Here is a 20,982-nt window from a genome sequence, read left to right as displayed (position 1 = left end):
TGTGTGTGCAAAAAATTTCTTCTGTGCAAATTTTTGAAGCAGAGTTCAAATGTGTGCTCCATGAGGCAAATGTGCCCAAGCGAGTAAAATGCTTATACATTTAAAAAGTTTTAATTTGCAATTTGTGTCAATTTATATGGGTTTTCAGATAGACACATCATAAGTAAAATAAGAAAAACAAAAGTTTGTGTTTTAAATTTAAAATGTTCCTAAAAAAATCAATAAATGATTATCAGCCAAGAATAGGATATGTAATTACAAATGCATTTTAATTTCCTTATTGTTTGAAATGTCAAAGACTGCTAAACTAACCTTACTGTTTTTCCCTGCGATCTTTTTCGTTTGCCCATTCCATATAAACTCAGATCTATCAGTCCTCCATCCAGCTGGTAACTCTTAATGCACATCAGCATGTCCAAATGATCTACTTGTAAACGATTCTGTAGTTTGTTTTTTAGAGTGTTTATTAAGCTAAAGCCACTCTCACAGTCTGCACTTGATGCTAGGAATGTACCTCCAATATCCATCAACTTTGCAAGATCCCGAAACTGTTCGTTCTGGTGAGCAAATGTTATGATATCCAGGAAACTTAAAACCAACTGGCTTTTGATTCTTTCGGCCACTGCAAACTTGAAGTCATTGTACTGACTGACTATAACAATCTCTTCAGCAAGAAAGTCTTTGTATTTTGAACATAGGGATTTGACCTGATGAATTCCAAAATTGAAGTCACACTTAACTATTGCTGCACAATCAAAAGTGGACCACTCCTGAACTTCATCCTCTGGAAACCTGTCTGCCAAATGTGCACACAACATGTTTATGAAAGTTATTATGGAACTGGTATCAATTTAATTATTTTCTTGAGAGCTCATATCTAAGGGAGCCTTAACTTTGTCATTCCATAAGACTGAATCTCCAAGGTACTGTCTTCTGATCTTGTTCAGTTTACCGTGGGCAAGGTGAAATGCTTCAAGAGGTGTAAGGCCCCATTTCTGGAGCATCGTGGATAGTGAAGCCAGCCTCATTCAAAACTTCTAATGTTATTCGGTATTCCATGGTATTCAGCTTTTTGTGGCAGTGTTTAGAAACTGGATCAGTATCTTTGTCTTGCTCAAAATATTCCAGAAGAGGATTATAGTTGTGAATAATTGCTGGAAGTGCAAAGTGCCTAGATAACTAGTGCACTTCATTGAGTGGCCTGAAAGCCATTGAGTCGCATTCACAAGCATCCACTATTTCCTGAAATTTGCATTTTCTCCTCGATGACCGACAGAACACCGTGTAGACAGTTCTCATTAAGGTTTTGATGTCTCTTATCAGCTTGACCTCTTTCCATGCATCGGAAATCCCCTCATCTTCCTGGTGTGCAACACAATGTTGCTGGACCAAGTGTGGAATATCATGTTTCAGCTGAGCTGCCACGCCATTGAGTTTGCCCAACATCACGGAGGCACCATCAGATGCAAACATCACCATTTTCATTAGATCAAGTTGGTGTTTTTTATAAAACTCTTTGATTGCAGACACTATTTAACAGCATCACATTCTTGCAATCGTAATAGTCCACCAAACAAAGTTTTATAGTCTGCAGAATTTATGGATCTATATTTAAAGTAGACTATCAAGTATCTGTTAATGGATATATCAGTGCTTTCATCAACAGCTAGAGTATGAAACATTGCCGATGCTTTTTCATGCATGAGGTCATTTTGGACAATGCAGTTGATAATTTCAAGAAATTCAAAAGTATAATTTTTACTTCTCCAGCTCACTGGTATGCGCACATACTTTTCCATATGATAATTAATATCCTGAACAGAAAGCATTGAGCTGTTCATTTTAATAACCAACAACACATTGTCAATAAGTACCTTGATTTCTTCTGGGTTTTAGCGCTTGGGTTCAAGATTAATTTGCCTCCTTTGCTTTTCAGCTGGACTTTCAAGAATCATGCTAAGCAATCTGCTCCGTAAGGAAGGGTTTTTGTTTCTAAGTTTTGTTACACCATCTATATGAGATTTATTTGACAGATGACACTTTAAGAAATCCAACTTCCATACATCGTTCCACATTCTTCCTGTTGAAAATTCTTCCGGAGCTCCGGCATCTCGACAGTATACACAAACCACTCCATTGTCCTCATCAGATGTGAATATTTCACAAAGTTTAACAGGCATTACACTATGTGACTTCAGTGTAACCGTCTCTATAGTCTCATCCAGCCATCCAGATTTAAATGAAGTCGCTGTTCTTTTACGCTTTAGACCTCTAGACAGTGACATTTTGGGATTGATTTTTTACCAGATTGGTTTATTTAAAATTAATACTTTTATTAGATGGCTACTATTTCAATGTGCTTAACAGAGTGATTCGACAAAAGGGCAAACGGGAGATCATTCAGATCAGGATATCGGAAGTTTGTGCATAGCTCCGATCACATCCATGTATCTGTGGCAAAAAAACGCGGGAAAATGGTAAAACATCATGAGTAAACGGATGAAGTCCAATGACTTTGAAAGATTTCAATCACAAAAATAACACTTACCTTTGTTCATTTCTGGGAAATCTTTGCAGTTCCTTAGCAACTACGGCCAGGCATTCTGACTTATTTGCATGTACTTGAGTTTGTACACAGCCAAATGAACAGACTACAAGGAGATGTGTGGGTCCTGACCGTCCAGACGTGATCAACATTCCATGTTCAAAATGCTGGCAGGGAGGGGTACGATTCATTGCCCTCCTTTCCCTTCACCCCCCTTGCCAGCTAGTAGAATCTGGCTGTGTTGATAGATGGCAGGTGAACAATGTCAAAAGTCGCCCGTAAATAGGGTGACCAGATCGCAAGAGTGAAATACCAGGACGCATTGGGCAAGTGGGCAGTGGGGGGAGGAGAAGAGAGCTCCCCTGCTCTGCACCCCCTGAACCCACTATGCCCAGAGCCCCCCCACAACCCCCCACATTTGACACAAATGCACAGTGCTGTGCATACCACCACACCTGCCCAGCACCCCCCCACCGCCCACAGCCCCACCACAGCTGCGCAGCACCCCACACAGAACCTCCCACTCGCTAGTTTCCCAATACACACAGATTTCTCCTCCCTCCCAGTGCCCCCACATCCCCACCACCACAACTAAACAATGCCCCACACAGACCCCCACTCCCCAGTGCCCTGACACACACAGATCTCCCCCACTGCCCAGCACCCCAAAACACACAAACCTCCCCCACTGCCCAGCACCCCCCGCACACCTCCCAGACACTCACTCCACCACACCCTGTCCCCTTCCCTGGCCGCACTCACCAGCCTTGCTGGGAGGTCTCTGGTTCCTAGGGTCAGAGCGGCGAGGGGCGGGGGTCTCCACTCTCCATGTGCTGTGCCTGCCACAAGCGTGAGCTCCGTGGCTCCATTGGCCAGGAAAAGCGCCAATGGGAGCTGCCGGAGCTGTGGAGCAGGGCTTGCAGGCGCTGGCAGCACACAGAGACCCTAAGAGTCAGCAGGTCCTTCTGGCTCTTAAGGTCGGATCTGGTCGAGTCGAGGGGGCACCTGCAAGCCCCGCCCCCGCAACTCTGATTGGGCAAGAGGGAGCTGCCCGCACAGCAGGCTCCTGCCGGCAGGGGGGCGGGCCACTGGGAGCTGCCCCAGGAAGCGCTGTCACGCCAGCCCCGGGACTTTCGTGGTGATAATAAGCAGGTGTCCCGACCAATGTGCAGTCACGATGTGAGACAAATGTGTGCGCGGTGTTTCCCCGTGTGTGCAGGGTTTAGAATCTGTGTGCACGCGCATGCGCGCACAGCTTAGAGGGAACAGTGGTTGCAAGTGCTTTTGAGGATAAGATTAAAATTCAGAATGACGTAGACAAACTGGAGAAATGGTCTGATATAAATTGAATGAAATTCAATAAGGGAAAATACAAAGTACTCCACTTACGAAGGAACAATCAATTGCACATATACAAAATGGGATATGACTGCCTAAGAAGGAGTACTGGAGAAAAGGATCTGGGGATTATAGTTCACTGACTTTGAGTCAACAGTGTAACACTGTTGCAAAAAAAAGCAAATATCATTCTGGGATATATCAGCAGGAGTGTTGTAAGTAAGACATGAAAAGTAATTCTTCCACTTTACTCCACACTGATTAGGCCTCAACTGGAATACTGTGTCCAGTTCTGGGTGTTCACACATCAGGAAAGAGATGGACAAATTGGAGAAAGTCCAGAGGAGAGCAACAAAAATTATTAAAGGTCTAGAAAACATGACCTGTTGGGAAAGATTGAAAAAAAATGGGCTTGTTTAGTTTGGAGACGAGAGGGAGGTTGTAGAATCTCCATCATTGGAGGTTTTTAAGAACAGGTTAGACAAACACCTGTCAGGAATGGTCTTGTTATTAGTTAGTTCTGCCTTGAGTGCAGGGGTTTGGATTAGATGACCTACTGAGGTCCCTTCCAGTCCTACACTTCTATGATTCTATGTTCTTTTTAAGAACACTTTCACAGCAGATTTCACAAAACTCAAAGAAGGTACCAATGTGAGATTTCTAAAGATAGCTACAGCACTCGACCCAAGGTTTAAGAATCTGAAGTGCTGTCCAAAATCTGAGAGGGACAAGGTGTGGATCATGCTTTCAGAAGTTTTAAAAGAGCTACACTCCGATGTGGAAACTACAGTACCCGAACCACCAAAAAAGAAAATCATCCTTCTGCTGGTGGCATGTGACTCAGATGATGAAAATGAACATGCGTCGGTCCACACTGCATTGGATCGTTATCGAGCAGCACCTGTCATCAGCATGAACGCATGTCCTCTGGAGTGGTGGTTGAAGCATTAAGGGTCATATGAATCTTTAGCCCATGTGGCACGTAAATATCTTGTGACACCGGCTACAACAGTGCCATACAAACTATTCTCACTTTCAGGTGACATTGTAAACAAGAAGCGGGCAGCATTATCTCCTGCAAATTGTAACCAAACTTGTTTGTCTGAGCGATTAGCTGAAGTAGGACTGAGTGGACTTGTAGGCTCTAGTTTTACACTGTTTTATTTTTGAATGCAGTTATTTTTTGTACATAATTCTACATTTGTAAGTTCAACTTTCATGATAAAGAGATTGCACTACAGTACTTGTATTAGGTGAATTGAAAAAATATTTATTTTGTTTTTTACAGTGCAAATATTTGTAATAAAAATAAATATAAAGTGAGCACTGTATATTGTGTATTCTGTGTTGTAATTGAAATCAATATATTTGAAAATGAAGAAAACATCCAAAAATATTTAAATAAGTGGTATTCTATTATTAACAGCACAATGAATTTTTTTAATCATGCCGTTAATTTTTTTTAATTGGATGACAGCCCTAATTAATATTAATCTATTTTAACACTATAGCACTGAAAATTAGGAAGCAGATTCTCTATGTAATATGTAATTGATATGTTTAATAATGTTTTTGGCTATAGATATGATATATTTTCACTGTAGAAGAGATCTCCTTTTCTTCTGCCCTAAAACTCAGTAAATGGATTTTGTGCAAAGATGTCCCTGGGGGTGGGATGGATATAATGTATCCCCCAATTCATGGGTAGAGTGCAGGATGTCTCTGCAGCCCCTCCAAGACCATTATTTCAACTGTGGATTTTGTGTTCTCTTTCTGCTCTCTGCTGGGTTAGGCTCCCTGTGATCGTGCTGTATGTGGGAACTGCTTTCTTATCTCTGGAAGCTGGGTAGGCCAACATGCTTGCCCTCTTACTGATGTTGTTTTGCCCATGTTCCATACACTCCCATACCTGTGACTTATTACCATCCTATTTTCCACAAGTTATTTTACTGATGAAATGCACTTTGTGCATTTTATGACCTCTGACTCCTGCACTTCTCATCCAATGAATTACCCAATTTCTCCCCTAGACTATGCCTCTTAATTTCTCCATCTGTTATCTATCTTAGAATGCTGTAATGAATTCACAACACAGTGTCTGGTCCAAAGTCCATTGTAGTCAATGAATGATTCTCGCTGACATCAGTGAGCTTTGGATCAGGCCCACAATGTTGATTTGCTGCTTTAAGTATGTACTTCATGCCATATACTGCTGCTTTTTATTATTTAACTCTGTACGGTAAATTTTAGAGATACTGTTACTAGTTAGTTGTATTTTGTACTTATAACCCCCTTGGGGTTCAGAGAGCTTGGCCTCCTTAAATCTTTTTCGTGATGGGGGAAGTGCTAATTGTTCCAGAAGGAGGAAGTGCTGTTGGGAGGATGGGGAGAGAGAGAGAGGGGAGAGTGACAGGGTATGTGTGTCTGGAGCTGCAGACAGAAGGGCTGCAGCAAGCAGGCTCTTACAGAGTGAAGCAGCCGAGAACCTGCCCGAACCCTGGGAGAGACTGAGCAGCTGACCGGTGATACCCCAGGACAGGAGCCAGGAGGAGCACTGTGCGAGGGAGGAATCACCCAAGAATGACATACCGGAGATGGACCCAGTATCACATCTGCCCCGAGTTGTATGAGGCCATGAGTACTGGGTTGTATGGGGCCGTGCATTGGGAATAAGGAGCGAGGCTGTTAGCTAGTTAAGTGGGAAGGTTGTCTCTCTGTGTGGCTTTGCAGAGAGCAGCAGAAGAGGGCACTGGAGTGGTTTGTTGGGGAAAGTTTACTGGCGCCAAAGATGACCAGGAGCACCCAAGACTCACCACTGGACTGGAACTTTGCCCAGGACTCCTGAACTCTGTGTGCAGACACATTGCTCCGTGTCTGCCCAACCACTTGGTTTTTTGTGCCTTGTGTTGAATGCAACCTTGTTTTACTGCTCCCCTTATATTTCCTCTGTTGTTTTTCTCTATTCATCCCTCTGTAAATAAATATTTCCCTTTCCTATATTAATTGTACTCTTCTGGTGTGCGTGTGCGCACTCTGGGGAGTTTGGAACAGGTGTCCCTGGGGTGGAAGGGATTTTCCCTGCTGCATTCCTGCACTCACCTTCTCTTGGCCGGAGCTGCCCGCAGAGCAGACTCCATCTTGGCCACGATGGTGCTAAAGTTACACTTGGTGACCTGTATGGGGACTTGCAATAACAGTACACACATGCACACCTATTTTGCACACCCTGGGTGCTCCTTCACAGAGCAAAGAAACACCTGAGTGACTTTATTCTCTGTTAAAAAAAATAAAATAAAAACGAAGAGGGGATTATTAGAAGACCTGTGCCGAGGGGCACGACTCTCAGTAACCAAGGCTGTGCCGGTGGCAGGGTTCCCGGAAGAGATGGAACCCAATGAAATTGAGGAGCACCTAGATGCACCGAGAATACTGGGGAGCATGAAGGTCCATACCCATATTTACAGCCGCGAAGTGAACAGCATGGTGGCACCATGTGTTCACTCCAAGAAAGCAGATCTTGATAAGGGTCCCCAAGAGGTGCAAGTAGGAGGCAACTTCTGGACAATTCTGGGGCGAGAGTGGTCACCTACTTGTGTGCCTGTGTCACCTGAAGTGGATTCATTAGCGCAGAAACTGCAAGCTCTGATGGTGGATGAGAAGCGGACACAAGAGGAATTAATTTTGGCATTAGGAGGGGCTTCAACACCTGCAGCACCCAGCCTGGTGGAGTGGGCCAAAGACCTGGGGAACACCCTCAAAGATGCATTGAATCTGGCATATGAAAGTACATCATACAAGCAGTTACGTTCTTTCTCGGGGGTGTCACCCATATCCTCTCAGGAGGATGATTTTGAGACCTGGAGGGATTTTGCGATGCCCCTTGTCTAAGAGTGGGAACGCTCTGATGCTGAGAAGGGGAAATGTGTGCTCGAGAGTCTGAGGGGAGCTGCCATGCGAATTGTCCGAGCCCTGAAAGTCTCCCAACCAGCTGCAATGGTGCAAAACTATGTAGCCACTCTTGAGAGTGTCTATGGTGCTACTGATAGCTGTGAAGACCTGTATTATCGTTTCCGCCATACCTATCAGGAGCCTCACGAACGGTTGTCAGATTTCATCAGGAGACTAGAGGATTTGCTACAGCAGGTAGTACGGAAGGAAGGAATCGCCACCAAGTGCATTGATTCCACTAGGTTGGACCAGATTCTTGGGGGCACTTGACAAGATGGGTTGATGTTGTGGCAACTGCAGCTGAGGGAGCGGGCCCAAACCCCACCGCCCTTCCACAATCTCATTCAAGAATTACAGGAAGAGGAGGAGCAATTTTTGCAAGTTAACACAGTGGTGTAGCCAAAGAAGGCAGGGAGTTACACCACCACAGTGCTCGGAGAGACAGAAGAGGCCCCATCAGTGGCAGCGGTGCTGAGAGATTTGACCTGAGAAGTGGCCATGGTGAAGGCTCAGGGACATACTGTGCCCTCTGCAAGAGGGGAAAGTAGTAGGAGGGGTGATAGCCTATGAGGTTTCTGTTACAACTGTGGGAGAGATGGGCACTATGCTGTTGACTGCCAAAAGAAAACAGACCATGCAAGGGTATCTCGAGATTTCAGCAAACCATTAGGGAGCTTCAGGGAAATGCCAAGGGGGGCTTGGGGAAGGAGCAACCCAAGACCCAGAAATTTCAAGGCTCCCCAGCAAGAACCACAAGCAGAAGTTACCCAGATGGGCTAGTAGGACCACAGGCTGTAATACCCATTCATATAGAAGGACAATTGTGTGGGGCATTGCTGGACAGCGGCTCACAGGTCACAACTTTATGATCTTACTATGGAGAACACCTGCGGCATTTACCCTTGCATCCTCTGTCCGGCCTGACAGTTTGGGGAATTGGCTGTGACTCATGGCGGCGGCTATAATAGGCCAGGGGAGGCTCTGCCTCCCCAAGTGCTGCTGCAGCCGCTGAACCCCCAGTTCAGGGTTTGGCGGTGAAGTTTTTGCTTTATTATGCCCCATGCAGGTTCTGGGGCAGCTGAGGGGGCACATACTGCCTCTTCAGCTGCCCCGGAACCTGCATGGGGGCATATCAAAAGTGCCTTCTAACAAACGTTTTCCCCTGGGCGGGTTGGGTCCAGGGAGGGGAGGCATGGCATGGCTGCAGCTGGCCCGGGGCTCCTCCTCATGCGGGGGAGGGCACTCAGGGCTTTGGCTAACCTGGGGCTCCTCTGGACGGGGAGGAGGGAGGCTTGAGGCTTCAGCCAGCCCGGGGCTCCTCCAGACAGGTGGGAGGGGGGAAGGAAGGATCGGGGCTTCGGCCAGCTCGATGCTCCTCTGGGCAAGGGTGTACGGGGAGGCTCAGGGCTTCAGCCAGTCCGGGGCTCCTCCAGGCCAGGAGGGAGAGGGGGAAGGTTCAGGCCTTCAGCCAGTCCTTGTGGTGGGTCTTGTGGTTCTGGCCACGGGGAGGTGGTTCCCAACCACGGGGGGCGGGAGGTGGTGTCAGGGCTCCGGCCATGGGGAGGGTGTGGGTGGTGGTGGTGTGCAGAGCCGGGAGGAAGCCGCCCCAAAGGGGAGCTCCACCTGCCTCCCATGCTGTGACTTCTGCCCTTATTGCAGATCTATCCTGTTGAATGTCCAGTTTCAAAGGACGTTGCAGTGATAAACCAAGAAATAGAAACATTGGTGCTGGTCTGCCCAGATCCAGAGGGAACAGAGTATGCACCTTTAATCCTAGGGACAAATGCAAACCTGTTCCAGAGATTGGTACAAGAAGAGCCATGAGATGGTCAGGAACAACTATCTGCAGGAGCTGCCAATCCACTGTTTATGTAAAGCCGCATACCAGTGAGTAAGGGGCCCCCCACCTCAAGAGATCAAGGCTAGACCTTATGGGAGGGATAGTTTCCAGTTTGGGGATTCCCCCATTCCTGCCAAGTGCAAGGACCACCTCTGTGAGAAGTTAGTGAAAAGGAAGGCTGTTTTCTCTATGCGCAAGTGGGATGTTGGGTATGCTCACGATGTGCAGCACCATATCTGAATGCAGGATGGTCGGCCTTTTTGAGAGAGGTCAAGACAATTAGCCCCCGCTGATATCGAAGATGTGAGGCAGCACCTACAGGAACTGGCTCATGCAGGTATCATTGAGGAATCCAGGAGGCTCTATGCGTCACTGATCATTGTAGTACGAAAGAGAAGTGGTAAGGTGCATGTGGGTCAACTATCGCACTCTGAACCTGCAGACAATCCCTGGCCAATGCACAATGTCCTGGGTGTATGATATCTTGGGTAGCCTGAACGGCAGCTCTGTCCTTGATCTCTGCAGTGGATACTATCAGGTCCCAGAGGAACGGGAGAAGACGGTGTTCATCTGCCCCTTGGGGTTTTACCAATTTAATCACATGCCCCAGGGAGTGTCTGGGGCACCAGCCATGTTTCAGCGACTCATGGAGAGGGTGGTAGGGGACATGTACCTGTTAGAGTGTCTGGTATATCTGGATGACATAGTGGTATTTGGGCTCACTTTAGAAGAAAATGAGATTCAGCTGTGCAAAGTCCTGGATCATTTGGAAGAGGCTGGCCTCAAGTTATCCTTAGACAAGTGCATCTTCTGCCAGACATCTGTGTGGTATGTGGGATGCATAGTGTCTGCAGATGGTATAGCTACGAACCCAGAGAAGGTGAAGGTGGTAACTACCTGGCCGAGGACGCGACTCTCAAGGAATTACAGTAATTTCTGGGATTCTGTGGCTATTACTGCAGGTTCATAAAGAATTTTTTGCACATTTTTTGCAAACGCCATCTTGGCCACGATGGCGCTAAAGTTACATACTACTAAGGACTGAACCCTGCTTACCCTACCTAGACCAGAGCAAACTGAGATACTCTCTCCAAACATAATGATGTGTGTCAGTATTGAGTACATAATTCAACTTTAGGGCTAAATTCTCTTTTTCTTACTCATGCAAATAGTCCCCTGTAGGGGACTTCAGTCGGGCTTGGTCCTATGTTTTTATTATTTCAAGTGTGTTGCGCTTTTTAAAAATTGATTTCTGAGACAGCTCACAGAGCAAATCGCTGCTGAGCATGGGTAGAGGAGCCAGAATTAGATTCTTATACATTAAACTCAATGTCTTATGTGTTTGGATAGCAAGTAGCATAATGGGCTTTTGGGTGCTACTGCAATATAAACAAATAAAAGTACACTGATCTTCATTGAAATGCAAAGTGAGCAAGGCAGACCTTTATCTAAACAATATTATAATAATCAAGAGAATGGTGAAGAGTCTCAAAGAAATATTGGTCCTTTCCCATAATTTATACTTGCAGATGCTAAAACTAGTTGTTGAACAAATGTATAATGGCTATTTTAGGATTACTGCCTGTCAATATCTGGCTCCAGATGGCACCATGAATCATAGCTGGAAGAAGGAAAATGTTAGACACTAAGGTATGGTTGCTAAGAGATTTTTGTACACAGTATGCTAACATGTGCTGGCAAATTTGGGAATAGCAGCAGTATGCTTTTTGAGAAGAAATTTTCAGTGGTGAAGAAATTATCTTCAAAGGACTATTTAAAGGAAGATACCATTATTATGCCCTCTATTACCAAGAAATGAAGATGAAATTTTGATCTAAGCAGATAGCATCCAAAAGGTAAATGTAACCCCACAATCCAACGGAGCAAGGTGCAGCAGAGAACAGAGATAGAAAAGTAGAAGTAAAAAAAAGATAGAGCTTGGGTTTTTTTTTTTTTTAAAGTATGCTTCTAGAAGAGATCAAAAGGGACAATGGTCATTCATAATTTGCCATCTGCTGGATGATAGGAATATTAGTATAAAGTTAAATGCTTTTCAAATATATATTTTGTTTGTATTACTTTATATAATTAGACTTTTTCCCGATAATACAAGCTGTTTGATACTGAAAATGCTAAGTAGAGTTTTCTAGTTATGCTCTTTTACATTACTGGTAAAGTGGTTCTGCAAAAACAGCCACCTCTTTAATGTTCTGGTGCAGAAATTAAACATACATTAGGATTATTGCTGTACTTAATGTAAACATCTATCAACTGCTGTATAGAAGAGAAAAATGGAATGGCAAAGTAGTGAAACTCTAGATACTTCTTGTTCTGATGAGTTTTGTTAAAACTTACCAATGGTGGCATACCTGAAATAATTTGCAAAAACCTCAATTTCTTTTAAATCAATAATATATTTATTATTGGGATTCTGACATCCTAGACCATGAAACGTAGATTTTCAACATGAACCACAAAAGGGTAATGCATAAATTATGTATACAAAATATTATAAAGCTACAGGTTTCCCTTTGCCCTTATTTTTCTAGTTAGATGTGTTAGACCTTGACTCAGCAATTGATTACTTTGTATAGAAAGTCTTGGAGTTGGTGTCCATGCAGACATTTTCAAAGGAAACATATGTAAGTCTATTTGAATCATATGTATCTTATAACAATGCCAATGAACTATGCTATGAGAATATGTAACAGAAGCACTAGAAAACTAAACATTTCAGTGTATTCTACTACACCACTTTATTTTAGCAATTTGCACCCTGAATCTGTATTTTACAATGTTGTAAGCTAAAAGCCAAATCACAAGTGCAATAAGTACATTTACAAAATACTATACCTTTTGATTACACCCTTTGATTTCTGAAAGTGAATAATAAAATACCGAATCTAGAAGTTCCCTAGTATATATTTTTAAGCTATATAGCTATAGTATTTGCATTGACTGATTTAGAAAGAGATTTAAGCTTTCCCTGTTATTTATTTCTATGTCCTTAAGCTTAATTGAAAAATCCTAAGTGCAATTTGTGCTTTTGTGCCTAGTATAGTAGCTGTCAAATTGTCATATTTCACTAAGATGTTACAAAAGAATATATTTCCTAAAGGAATTGAGCCCCAGATCTATTTTTGTTTTTATTGAATAAATAAACAGACATCATAAAAGGTTTCTGAAGTTGCATGAGAGTCCAGTTAGTACCTTGTAAGTACTTTTTTTCCCCCTTTCATCAACTGAAGAGAAATTAGGAAGGAAGACTGCTTCCCATTATTCCAAATAATAGAGTAATCTGTACCACTGAAATCAGTTTTAAGGTCTATTTCTTCACATAAGAGGAGATCAGATAATGGATATCACTTAGCAGTTCATAACATTTTCCTGTGTCTGTGCTGCATGCTCCTGTATCCTCCCTTTTAACGAGGACATCATGGAATCAGACCATAACCACATGGCAGACACCTGCCTTGACACCGCCTACATCTCTCAGGACAGATAAAAAAGAGCAAGTGCCTTCTAAGGGAGCAAAATTCTTTTATATGCACCATGACCCCATCATCCCTTGTAGTTATGGTGGTGAATGACAGAAAAGACAGTATAGGTCCACACTGACTGACAATGAGTCAAAGAGACTATATTTATTTGGCTGAAAAACCTGTTCCTCTGCAAGTCTACAGTTCCATGTAGCCAATTATCAGGCCATATTGGCCAGATATGGCTTTTCCATACATGGGAAGACTGTCAGCAAAGGCCAGCAGTTTCTCAGTGACACTTGGAAGGACTTCACACCACTGGTTACTGAGGGTGAGCTTGTAGCCAGGACAAGTCTCCAAATGGCTTTGAATGTGCTGGATATGCCTGCCAGATCAATAGCAATGGCTAATGTTATGTGCTGGGCCTCATGGCTTCAGAGATTGGGTTTCCCCAGAGAAATACAAACCACGGCAGAAGATCTGCCCTTTGAAGGAGTTGAATTATTCAGCTCAAAAACTGATAAGGACCTTCACAAGCTGAAGGACTCATGAGCCACCTTGCATTCCGTCAGACTCTACACACCAGCTCCTAAGAGGAAGCAAATGAAACAGCAATACCCCTTCATTCAGCCATACATTTACCACCAGAAGTCTTCAGAACAACCTAGAAAATGACAGCATTTCCACAACAGGAGACAGCCTACCTCTCCACCTCAAACCTCCAAGTCTTCATTGTCCCAGAAACATTTAATTTTGATGGGATAGTTGAAATATGTGTCCTATATCCAGTGACTCTGGAAATCAACAACCTCCCATTTGGGAATTGCTTAGCTCATTTCAGGCGTGCATGGTCCCTTATCATCATCAACCAATAGACCATGGATGTGATTACACATGATTATTCCATCCAATTTTCTGCAATGTTTATTCCCAACTCCTTTTCCCTGTCCCTTTTTATGAGGATCTATAATGACAAGAAGTCTTCCTCAGAGTAATAGAGGAAGTCCCTGCATCTTACAGCAGGAAAATATTCCACAATTCTACAAGTCCTTTTATTTAATATCAGGAAAGTCCATCCAAATCATGATTGACAACACAACTAGATATTCTACATCAACAAGTAGGGTAGGACCAATTCCTCTCCACTCTGCCAGGAGACTGTCAGAATCTGGAATTAGTATGTCAACCATAAAATATACCTAGTGCCAATACACCTATATGGACTGGACTGGACGAGCAGACAATCTCAGCAGGCACGTTCTCCCAAACCATGAGTGGGATATCAACTGTGAATGTCAGAGATTCTACTCAAGAGGACGGATGAGTCTGCAGTCCATAGTGGATGCATTTCTGGCTCTGTGGTCAGGAAGTCTGATGTAAATTTAGCTTACAGCCCCATTAATTCCAAGAGTGCTCCACAAACTTAAACAAGACTCAGCCAAACTAATCCTTGTAGCTGCAGCATGGCCCAGACAGTTCTGATTCACAGATCAGTTGAATCTGTCAGTATCCCAGCCCAGGACACTACCTCTGCTTCCAGAGCTACTGTCTCAGAACGAAGGACTGATCCTATGCCCAAATCTGACGTTCCTGAACTTCACTGCATGGAGGCTGAATGGCTGTCATCAGTAGAGCAGCCCTGCTTTTCCCCAATTAGGGAGTGTGATGATCTTTGCTCATGGGGAATGTTGCTTAATGGTCAGGACTTAGGCCCTTCGACATGCAAGATGGGGGCTTTGGTAGGGGAGCCTGGGCCCTACCTCTCCACTAGACTCGGGCCCAGAGCTCTGTGAGGGTGACACAAAGGTCTGACATCTAGGAGCACTATAAGGTTGCCTTCCGTGGGCTACATCCTACCACCCTACTATTGTCTAAAGTTCTCAGCCTACCACAGGAGGCTGTGAAGGAGGTCAGCTCACCATTTGGCACCTCTTCACAACTAGGCATGGCATGGAAGCTCTCTCCATCTTGGGGCAGCAGCTGCCTCCTCTCATGCCTTGGTCCTCTGGCCAGGTCAGTTCCAAATCTCTCCGCTTCAGGAGTAGTCCGTAACCCAAGGAATCAACACAAATAAACTGGGTAGTACATGAGAAGGGGAAATACCTCCTACTCTGAGTATAACAGATGCACATGCTCCCTACCTCAGGGAGGGACCTAATGCAGCTGTTGAGGGAGATATCATGCCTCCCCTCAGCCCTTTTTTCAGTAGCTACAAGGTAGAGGTCCTTTCCCTTCACTGCTCTGCCCACAATTGAGCTGGTCTCCTCGCTTTTAACTCCTCCTTCAGTCTGTGCATCTCTTCCACGTGTGGTGGGGTGGGTCTGGTTGAGCCCAGAGCAGCTCCTTAACCCCTTGTTTTCCTGTGTGAGGTTTGTATACCCCATCACAGGGAGGATCTGATAAACAGTAGGAAAGACTCAGCAAGACAAACTTACCGATCAAAATGGATGAGATTCGCTTATTGGTGCCAATGGAAGTAATTGATCCCTCTTTTCTCTTCAATCCCACAGATTCTTGGCAACTCATTAGAACTCAGAATCCATCTGTCAGCTTGTCAGGTCAAAGTGCACCTGGAAGTGATCTCAGCTCAGGACTTGCCAGTGAAGGATTATATGGTCTTTGCTTACCTAATGGTGAATAGAAATCCCTCCATCACAGAACAGAGTCCCCCATGGGACTTGAACCTAGTGCTCACAATCCTCATGGGGCCACCCTTTGAGCCCATGGCCTCCTTTTCCCTACTGCACCTGTCAATGAAAATGGTGATTTTGGTAGCTATGACGTTGGCCAGAAGAACATGAGAGGTTCAATCACTAATAATGGCTGAAAACCATATATAAGGTATCAGTGAGAACACATCGTAAGTTCCTTCCAAAGTCAGTCATAGAATTCCATCTCAATCAACCAATACATCTACCAATATTTTTTCCAAAACATCATACATCCAAATCTGAGGCAATGTTGCATACTTTGGATGTAAAGAGAGCCTTGGTCTACCAGAATAGAACAAAACCTTTCAGAACATTGCTGAGGTTGTTTGTCTCTAGTGCAGAAAGAATGAAAGCCTCTGCTGTTTCAGTACAAAGACTATCCAATTAGATTTCTGACTGCATTAAAACATGTTATGAGGTGGCCAAAGTGACCCTCCAGCCACAATTAGGATATACTACACCAGAGTGCAAGCGACATCAGCATCAACACTCAGGCTATATCTACATTTAAAATGCTACAGCAGCAGCACTGCAGCTGTGCCACTGTGGTGCTTCAGTGTAGACAGTTACTACAGTGACGGAAGGGGTTTTCCCATTTTTGCAGGTATTCTACCTCCCTGAGAGGTAGTAGAATTCTTCCATCGACCTAGTGCTGTCTACACTGGGGGTTAGGTTGGCTTAACTACGTCCCTCAGGGGTGTGGATTTTTCCTATGCTATGCTGTTGTAACTTTTCAGTCTAGACAAACCCTCAGAAACTTAACAATATCAGACATTCGTAAGGCATCGATCCACATGTTTTGCTCGACGTTATGCCCTAAGCCTGTAGATCTGATGCTGCATTCAGCAAAGCTGCCCTTCAATCATTATTTCGTTAATTACTCCGAGCTTCCCCCTCCTTGATATGATAAATTCTTGTGAGTCATCTTCAGTGGAATGAGCTTATGGACACTCACTTGAAGGAGAAAGGAAGGTTACTTACCATTACAGTAACTATAATTCTTCAAGATGTATTGTCCATATGCATATTCCACCAATTTGCCCTTCCATCCTCATTGCCTGAGAGTTCTTCTCTAAAGGGTTCTGTGGTGAGAAGGAACTGAATGGCTGCAGGTATGCCTTGCTCTTTTATATCCTCGCAGCAGAGTATGAGGACTGAAGAGTGCATGGGCACTCTATGGGTACTGCTGGCCAAAAACACTTTGATCTCTATCACTTGAGGTGCACGTGTACCATCAGTGGAATGTGCATATGGAAAACATATTTCAAAGTCCTGTTATTGTACACAATAAGTGACTTTCCTTTCCTCCTTCTGCTTCTTGGTTTCAGGTCAAAATCCAGACTCTTTACAGTCGCATTCTGTCTGGAGTCACAGAACTCATTAAACACCTTTAGCAGCTGTTCCAGTGTTTCAGAAATTATTTCTGGCAACAGTGTCTCACTCACTTCTCATCCTTTCCCCTCAGTAAGATAGTAAAAAAGCTCTAGCTTTATTTTCTTATCTTCATCCTCCGTAGTCAACTCTCTATACAGACTCAGTTTTTGCTTCCATGCTTGTGCAAGGATCTTTGTCTGGAAATCCAGCTTTCCTGGTGAATTGAGTTTCTGTTCAGGATTTGCCTGTGTAGTGACACAGAGTGGCCTCTCTCCAAGCCTGAGACAGAGGACTACACTCTCTCTGGTGGGTGGAACCAAGCTAACTCCGCCCCCTCCCATGCAGGAAGCAGAGGGGAGGGACAGGAAGTATATGAGGCTGGCCCTTTAGCTCAGTTGTGCTGGAGCCGGTGAAGGAAGCAAATGTCTCTAGCCCACTGCAGAACTCTGGACCAGACCCTGAGCCATGCGGCACCCTGCCCCTAGAGGAGACCAAGAGTGGGGAAGAGTTGCTGGGACTGCCATCTGTCACATACCCTGTGGAGACTGAGGACCTGCAGACTATGGAGCCACACCAATAGATTGTAGTAGGAAGTAGCCAAGGGGTTGAGCTGTTGCAATATGAGTCATCGTGTTTCGGCATGATCCCCCACTATTGTCGGGGTCCTGCGCTGGGACCTGGTGAAGTAGGGTGGCCCTAGGTCCCCCTACCTCCCTGCCACCAACCGAACCATGAGATGGTATGCTACTCACCCTGGGCCTGAAGGTCTGTGCCTTATTTGTGGCTTGCCCCAACCAGAAGGCTGCAATCCCCATGACTGTGTTTACTGCCTGCCTTAGCCAGAAGGCTCAGGTGAAAGACTGCTTGTTGCTCTGCCCCATCCAGGGAGTAAGAGCCTAGACTGTGTTTACTGCCTGCCTTAGCCAGGAGGCTTAGGCCCAAAGATTGCTTATTGAAGAAGGCAGTTTCTCAAAGTATCTTGTGGTCACAGTATCTTTAAGGCTCATCTCTTACTCTTGGTTTTGTCTGAAGTTGCGAGGGAAGTTTGATCTTCTTCTGAAGCATCATGGTTGGCCGCAGCTGGAGACATTGGATGGGGATGGCCAGGGCTCTGAGGTGGGATCAAGCATAATCTCTCTTTGATGCTTGGCTGGCTGGTTCTTGCTCATGTGCTCAGGGTCTAACTGATCACCTTATGTGGGGTTGAGAAGGAATTTTTCTCCAGGTCAGATTGTCAGTGACCTTGGGTGTTTTTCACCTTCCTTTGCAATGTGTACATACAGGTCAATTGCCAAGATTATCTGGGTATATCTCAGGTTATCATTTCCCTGTCTTTGCAAGAGGCTCAGACACTGGTGCACCTTGGTTCCTCCTATTCTCTGCCTGTGACACATAATAGTCTAGTCTTCTGTGGGTTGTAATGTGGTGGATCCTCAGGGGCGGATGTGGTTCCCAGGAGGCCAAGTCTCATCTACATGAGTGTCTTTGTGCCTTTGTACTGACTCTGGCTCCTTGGCAATGTCACCCCTCTTCTCCCCCCCCCCCACCGAAAAAAAAATCCCTGGCAGTGTGGTTCCATTGGAGTTGTGCTAATAGAGTCTGGCCCTTCTCCCTCCATGATAGCTCATGGACGCCTAGCAAAAAAGCTTATTGGAAAAGATAACATACTTTGGCTGTATTATTATCTTCTCCAGGGTTTCTCCATGGGGCTTGGGAAGGAGGATGATGTGCATCCAAATGGGCTCTACCTCCTTCTTCCTCTTCCTCTCCAGTCTCCATCAACTTCTATCAGAATGAGCTCCAGATTTACAAAGAAGCCTTTGTGGATTCAGAGCAGGAAATGGTATTATGGAAGCAGCTCCTTGCAGTAGAAAAATCTCAGTGTGCAGAGAGTCCCTCTATGCATGGATCTCAAGGACACAATGAGGCTACTGTAGGGGTGGCCAAACTTATTGACACTCTGAGCCCCATATGACAGTATTCAGAAGTTCAAGAGCCGGGGCATACCTGTGGGGGCTTCAGCCCTGCAGTAGGCGTCTGACAGGACTCAGGGCTTCAGCCTTGTGGGAGGCTCCTGACAGGGCTTGGGGCTTCAGCCCTGCTCCTGCTGAAACCCCGAGCCCTAGCAGGTGCTCCCCGCAGGGCAGAAGCCCCGAGACCTCCCTCCCCACTGGACGGAAGCCCGAGGAACCCCCCGCCTCGCCATGGGCAGAAGCCCCTACCCACCACCTGCTGCAAGGCAGAGGTTCCAAGCTCCCCCTCAAGTCTAGTAGGTGGCGAATGGGGGGGCTATGTGAGCCATACTTTAACGTTAAAAGAGCTGAATGTGGCTCATGAGCCACAGTTTAGCCACCCCTGGGCTATTGCATTGAATAAGGGTGGTTACAAACAGTAGAAGCAGCAACATCAGAAAAACAGCTCTGTATTCAAACCCAGGAGCAACATTTTTGAATTTGTTGCTTCTTCCTGGACACTCCTTTCAAATTTTAAGATTCTCTGTGTCTTAACCTTTCCCAGACTAATCAAAACCTTTTAAAGTCACGTGCTGAGTTATCACTTAGTTACCATCCACATCAACTAGCCAAGTGTCAGTTAAAATCATTCCCTTCCTCTCAAAACTGGTGAAAATCCAGCTGGGATTGCTTGGCATTAGAAATAGTAAGACATTTTAAACAGTTATATTTGAAAGGGACCTGCCTCTGAGACAGTAAGTAGACAATAGGGTCATTGTAACAAGTTTTATTTCTAACAAAGCACATCAAGAATCCATTCTGATCACACTCTTGCTTTATATACTGTGACAAAGTTCCTGCTCTACCTTGGTGGGTCTTGTGCTTATTGGCTTATTTGCTCGCCTTGGAGCTTCACGGCAGCCCTCAGCTTGGCCGTTTTTCTGAATTCAGAGTCCAGGTCGACTCCTCCTGTGTCTGACCAGGAGTTGGGAGGATTTTGGGGGGAACCCGGGCCTGCCCTCTACTCCGGGTTCCAGCCCAGGGCCCTGTGGAATGCAGCTGTCTAGAGGGCCTCCTGGAACAGCTGTGCGACAGCTACAACTCCCTGGGCTACTTCCCAATGGCCTCCTCCCAACACCTTCTTTATCCTCACCATAGGACCTTCCTCCTGGTGTCTGATAATGCTTGTACACCTCAGTCCTCCAACAGTCCATGTTCTTACTCTCAGCTCCTAGTGCCTCTTGCTCCCAACTCCTCACACACACACCACAAACTGAAGTGAGCTCCTTTTTAAAACCCAGGTGCTCTGATTAGCCTGCCTTAATTGATTCTAGCAGCTTCTTGATTGGGTGCAGGTGTTCTAATCAGCCTGTCTTAATTGTCTCCAGAAGGTTCCTGATTGTTCTGGAACCTTCCCTGTTAGGAGACGGAATCGTTTCTTCGCTCGCTCCTGAGCTATCTGCTTTCCTTTCTTTCCTGAAGCCCCCTGGCCCAGATTTTTCACACTTTTCCTTTCGCTTAGTTTCCCCCCCCGCGTTTGGGCTGGACGCTGTGTTTTTTTGGTTTCGTTTTCTCCCGCTTTTCTGAGCTGCGTCAGTGTGCTGGCCGGTCGCCAGCACCCCCCCCCCCCCCCAGACGCCTGCTTTTGGACTTTGCTCTTTGCTTAATTGACACCCCCAGAGGAGGGGGGGAGGACTGCCAACCCGCTGTCCAGAGAGGGGAGTGGACGCCCCCAGACCCAGCCGTTTTGTTTTTTGCCTGGACTTTTTTCTTATCATTACAACATTCCTAGCTG

The 20,982-nt window shown here is 45.3% G+C and overlaps 1 protein-coding gene and 1 pseudogene across 2 annotated transcripts in view; one reads left to right on the top strand and one right to left on the bottom strand.

The window, feature by feature from the left end:
• SHANK2 (SH3 and multiple ankyrin repeat domains 2) overlaps positions 1 to 20,982 on the top strand; it is a 615,311-nt gene that overhangs the window by 157,841 nt on the left and 436,488 nt on the right. The gene's annotated exons all lie outside the window — the stretch shown is intronic.
• LOC141988369 (E3 SUMO-protein ligase KIAA1586-like) lies at positions 314 to 2,180 on the bottom strand (annotated as a pseudogene).

This window comes from Natator depressus, chromosome 6 (assembly GCF_965152275.1).
Source record: "Natator depressus isolate rNatDep1 chromosome 6, rNatDep2.hap1, whole genome shotgun sequence".
Lineage (NCBI taxonomy): Eukaryota > Metazoa > Chordata > Testudines > Cheloniidae > Natator > Natator depressus.
Note: the sequence above shows the minus strand (reverse complement) of the source record. Positions and strands in the feature narration are given on the sequence as shown.